The sequence below is a fragment of the Ornithorhynchus anatinus genome, chromosome 1, assembly GCF_004115215.2.
Source record: "Ornithorhynchus anatinus isolate Pmale09 chromosome 1, mOrnAna1.pri.v4, whole genome shotgun sequence".
In the NCBI taxonomy this organism is placed as follows: domain Eukaryota; kingdom Metazoa; phylum Chordata; class Mammalia; order Monotremata; family Ornithorhynchidae; genus Ornithorhynchus; species Ornithorhynchus anatinus.
The window spans coordinates 79,394,601-79,400,600 of NC_041728.1; the positions used below are offsets into that span (position 1 = coordinate 79,394,601).

The window sequence follows — 6,000 nt, forward strand, 5'->3', positions numbered from 1 at the left end:
CTTTATCTTAAGCGCTTCACGGTTTGCCCAGCATTGATAGCACATTTTTTTTTAGACGAAGTAATTGGATTGTTCAACCTTAGCTGGCATTATGCAAAATATAACAGTAGTGCCAATACCTCGTATTCTCCATGTTCCCTAAATGTTTTCAGTAAACATCCTAGTTTCAGTTTAGTGGATGCTTAAATTTTCTTCTTCCTCCACAACAATGCCAGGATCTTCTCCATCCAACTGACCACAATGTTAATCCAGGTATTTATCCATCAAACAGTCAACCAGTGGCATCACTGAGTGCTTACTATGTTCAGAGCACTGTATATTAAGCACTTGGGGAAGTATAATATAAAGAATTAGTAGACATGGTCCCTGCCCATCAGGAATTTACAGTCTACAGGGGGAGACAGATATTCAAATCAATTACAGATAGAGAAAATAGTAGAATATAAGTGCTGTGTGGCTGGGGCAAGTATCAGATTGTTGAAATTAGTTGGGCAGGGATTGTCTCTATCTGTTGCCAAATTGTACAGTCCAAGAGCTTAGTACAGTGCTTTGTACATGGTAAGTGCTCAATAGATATGAATGAATGAAAGGGTACACAACCAAGTACATTAACAAATCATAGGGGAAGATTGGTTCTCTTCTAAATGAGCATTAGTCGAGGAAGGCCTCTTGGAGAAGATGTGATGTTAGGAGGGGTTTGATGGTGGGGAGAGTGATGGACAGTCATCTATGAAGGGTGAAGAAGTTCCAGGCCCCAGGGAGGGCAGGGTCAAGAGGTAGGTGGTGGGATATAAAAGAGTGAAGTATAGAAAGTAGGTTGCATTAGAGTAATGATGTGTTTGTGTGGATTGTGTTGCAGTAGGAGATCAGCGAGATAAGAGGGAAATTGCTGATTGAGTGACAAATAATAATTATAATAGTAATTATGGTACTTGTTAAGTGTTACTATGTGCTGAGAACTTTACAACCATTGGAAGTGTTTGAGAAGTGGGGAAATGTAAAGAGAACAGTTGCTACCACTCCTGGTGAGGTATAGTGCAGAGAAGACAAACACCCCAGTTTGCTCCAAATCAGGCACATTTAATCCCAGTCCCTCCTGGGAAGGCTCAGAACACAACCGTCAGTCCAGGCGCAGAATGGTTGGCAGACTGAGTCGCTCAGTGATTTATTCATTCAGTCAGTCAGTCATATTTATTGAGCACTTGCTGTGCAGAGCACTGTACAAAGCACTTAGAAAGTACAGTTAAGCAATAAAGAGAGACAGTTACTGAACAGTCAACATTCTGAATGACAGACAAAACCAGACAAGAGGCAGAGCCAGAATTAGATCCCAAGTCCTTCTGACTACTAGTCCCATGCTCTATGCAGTAGGCCATGCTGCTTCTCATGTTTTCATTGCACAATTCACAAATCACATGATGGAAGGGTTCCAGACCAGAAAGAGGAAGTGTGGCTGGGGTCGGTGTTGAAGCAGACAAGAATGAGGCACAGTGTATAGGTGGGAATTAGAGGACTGTAGTGTGAGGGCTGAGTTGTAGTAGAAAATCAGTGAGGTAAGGTAGAGAGAAAAATAGCTGACTGTCATAAAGTTAGTGGTAAGAAGTTTCTGTTTGATTTAGAGTTGGATACAGAAGTGTTTAAGAGAGTACAGTATAGCAGTATAATAGACACATTCTCTGATCACACTACCTTACTAGTCTAGAGGCATTTGTTGTTACATTTTCCTTCTGCCCACTTACTTTGGGTGCACTCCAAAAGAAGTGATGAGGAAACTCAAAGCAACATGGTGTAGTGGCGAAAGCACAGGCCTAGAAGTCAGAAGGACAAAGGGTCTAATCCTGGCTCTGCCATTTATCTGCTGTGTGACCTTGGCCAATTCACTCCACTCCTCTGGCCTCAGTTACCTCATCTGTGAAATGGGGATTGAGACTGTGAGGTCAGTGTGTGTCAGGGACAGTGTCCTATCCGATTTACATGTACTCACCCCTGTGCTTAGTATGATGCCTGGCACATAGTACTTAACAATTATACATTTATTATTATTATTATTATTATTATTATTATTATTATTATCAGGTTGAATGATTCCATTATTTACATTCTATACACATTTACACATTTACATTTTATAACCCAGTTTGGGTCATGCAGGCCCCAGTGCATATAGTCTGCCCATTTTTGAACATAAACCTTTTCCACCCTAATTTTTTTTGCCACGACCTCTGATAACAACGTGAATCAAGGATTATGCCACGGTTATTGGCTTGTGAAATAGAGATAATGATGCTGTTGTCTAAAATGATTGGAAAGGCAGTGTTGGGGGATACAGTTTGGGAATTCAATTTTAGATATGTCAAGTTAGAGGTGTCAGAAGAACATAATAATAATGATGATGATGGTATTTGTTAAACTCTTACTATGTGTTACTGTTCTAAGCGCTGGGGGGGGGGGGAGGGGAGGAATACAAGGTGATCAGGTTGTCCCATGTGGGGCTCACAGTCTTAATCCCCATTTTACAGATGAGAGAACTGAGGCACAGAGAAGTTAAGTGACTTCCCCAGATTCACACAGCTGACAAATAGCGGAGCCGGCATTAGAACCCATGACCTCTGACTCCCAAACCCGTGCTTTTTCCCCTGAGCCACGCTGCTTCTCCATCCAAGTAAAGATGTCCTGAAGGGAGGAGGAAATTTGAAACTGCAGAGAAGGAGAAAGCTCAGACTGGACAGGTAGATTTAGGAATCATCTGAATACCACTGTAGACTACAATTGTATATTGTATGGATTATATATTCATATGTATATTGTATGTGGTAATGGAAACTGTGGGTATAAATGAGTTCTCCAAGGGAGTGGGGATAGATAGATAGATGGTCCAGAACTGAGCCCTGATTGATCCCCCACAAACAAGGGGAGGGATGCAGAGGAACCAGGTAAAGGCATTGGGAAGGTTTAGACAGGATACTTTCCAGTGAATATGAAGTATTAGCATATGTCAGCAGAGATAACTAAAATAGTAATAGAATTCTATGAGTAGGTTGACATATATTTTGTTGGAAAATAGAATATTAAAAAAATCAGAGGGAATTTTTGTTTTCATTCAGAATTAACTTATCTACGAAATGACAGCTTCTTATCTACAACTGTTTTACAGCTTCAAAAATGATAAAAAAAAAAAAAGACTCCACTTTTTGAATAGAAGAAAATGGAAGCAAAAGGGAAATTCAGATCTTGCATAATGTATTTTTAGAGCGATTTGAATGTAAAAAGCCTCTTGGGAGTTAAAGATGATTGGTTCCAAGCCAAAATGAAAGGAAAGCATTTTGTTGGCTAGTGATAAATATTAAATTTATTACCTCAGTAAATTGGACAAGCAGATTGTAACAGTAGATTCAAAAAGAACTGGGACCAATTTGTAGAAGTGAGGTCTATCATGGGATTTTAGAAATAAACATCAGTAATATCAGATCGTACACTCCTAATCATGAGTCTATATGTCAAGAACAGTTTTTCTCCCAGCATCATTTCATATCCTTATTGAACTAGAACAGTGTGGATTGGATAGATAATTGGTCTAATCCATATGACATTTGTGTTATGTGTCTGATTTAAGAGTTAAAATTCAGTTGGGTATCTTTTATTTACTATTACAATAGCTATTTCACTGTTTTCTCTACTTACTTCACCATTCTCTCAGATTGTTCCAGCAACTCCACCCCACTTGCCTTGCTATGTCTGTATCCTTTAAACTTCCATCCCCAAAACTGCTCCATGATGTCTGTAAAATCAATTAATCAATCAATCAGTGGTACTTATTGTGTTTAGTATGTTCAGAACACTGTACTAAGCACTTAGAGTTGGAAGGCACTTTCCCTATTTCCTACCCACACAGATCTTGTGATATAGAAGGCAAGATGGACATTAAAATAAATTATGGATTTGTACATTGTGCTGTATGGCTGAGAGTGGAGTGAATATCAACTGCTTAAAAGTGTCTATCTTGTTTGCTTCAGTGAGGAGAAGCAACCTATATCTCTACTATCCCTCTCAATATTGAGCCTGGGGAATTTCCAGTAATCTACCAGTCTCAGCTATTGGAGGGAGAGTCAAGCAGAGACATAGCCATTCCATTCCTAGCTTGGACAATGGCTAGCAAGTAGAAGATAATCTGCTACAAGTCAAAGCTCACTGTGCTGAGCATCAGTGGCATGAGAGAGAGTCAAGAGTGGAGTCTCAAGCTTAATGCATGGAAGAAGGCAATAGTAAATCACTTCCATATTTTTACCAACAAAACTATGGATACACTAGCAGAACGATTGCAAATGGAGATGGGTCATTCTGGGTGAGATGTATCCATGGAGTCACTATAGGTTGGAGACAATTTGACAGCATAATACAATACAGTATCTCTACTGTGGCTTTTGATTATTGATTTTCAATTTTTCTTTAAAACCTGTCTCATCCTAAAATAGATACTCTGCAAAATATAAATCTAAATTTAAGATTCAGGCTTTTAGAACCAACTTGACAATCTTAACTAAGAAAGACAGTGAGTTTTAGATATCATTTAAGCTTTATTTCAGATGTGTGAAAACCTCCATGTATAGAACAAGTCAGTATAAAAGTGTCTGTATCTTATTTCAGTTGATTAATTAGCGGGCTTTGAAGCATTTTTGAAAAATAACCTTGTTTATCTAACCCACTATTTCCAAAATGTTAACTGAATGATGTCATCCATAATATGTGAAAAAGCCTGTCAATTCCTCAGTTTAGCAAGACATAGTGTTAACCACGTCAATCAAGCCAGCTATTAGGACACAAAGCATTTTAGGAATTAGTCTGAAAATGTTTGTTAATGCATAAACAAAATAAAAGCAAACTCAAATAACTTATGTGGGTGTAAAAAGGCTTAATAAACTATAATTATATATTCCATCAAGGCTTTATATATTATTGAAATAGCAACTTTCTAGTTAAATTGAAAAAATACTTTCTTTTCTAAAACCCTAGTTTTCAAACGTTTATTCCTTTCTTGAAATAGTACCCTTTAGACCATAATTTCTCATGCTTGTATTCAGTTCTAAAGTACAATTTTTGGAAAGGTTAGTAAAATTCCATTAAGTTATTTAAGATATCCAAGGGTGAACTTTAAGAAATTGTTCAGACACTTATTATACACTCAAATAGTTGAAAAGTAGTTTTGTTTTTAAAGTTCAAGTTAGGCATGTATTATGTATGCATATAAGGCTACCTTTCTCTCTCCAAGATGATGCAGATAGTGAAATAGTAACCATTCAGACTTAAGTAGCTGCAAAGACCATTATACTACTAGCACTCTTCGATATTGGGTGCACATAAAGATGGCTTTTGCAACGTTGATAGAAAATGCAGCCTGACTCTGTTTTTGAGCCAGGTATTAGAGTCCTAATCTTCACAAAGCCTCCACTTAAGGCAGTAACCCTTTCCTGATTGCCATCTGCCAGGCTAGGCAGGATAACAGTGAAGGCATTCAGAATCCAATATTTATTAGGATGCTGCCTGATGAATGACAGCAACAGAAGGCCAACAGCACTTATGGACACATCCATCTATAATTTATTTTAGTGTTTGTCCTATCCAGTAGGCTGTAAGCTCCTTGAGGGAACATGTCTACCAACTCTATTACAATGTATTGTCCCAAGTGCTCAGTATAGCACTCTCCACACAGTGAGTGTTGAATAAATACAGTTGATTGATTGTTCCAAGGCTCATGTCTACCAACTCTCCCAAATGCTTAGTTACAGTGCTCAGCACTCAGTCAATGCTCACTAAATACCAGTGATTAATTTGTTTATTGGAAGGATCAAATCAGGGGCGATGTGACCAAGTTTCTATTATTTATCCTCAGCCTATACTGGTGTCAGCTGAACTTCTTCTCTATCTTCCTGGGCATATGTTGGCTATATGAAAAGCCTGAGGAAGCCCCAATAAGAATGACATAAATCATATCCTTGGGATACA

The 6,000-nt window shown here is 38.3% G+C and overlaps 1 non-coding gene across 1 annotated transcript; it reads left to right on the forward strand.

The window, feature by feature from the left end:
- Nucleotides 1–4,041: 4,041 nt before the first annotated feature.
- Nucleotides 4,042–4,179, forward strand: LOC114816484. Its single transcript, XR_003764264.1, has one exon. It is a non-coding gene; the product is annotated as a small nucleolar RNA SNORA7 (small nucleolar RNA).
- Nucleotides 4,180–6,000: the final 1,821 nt, after the last annotated feature.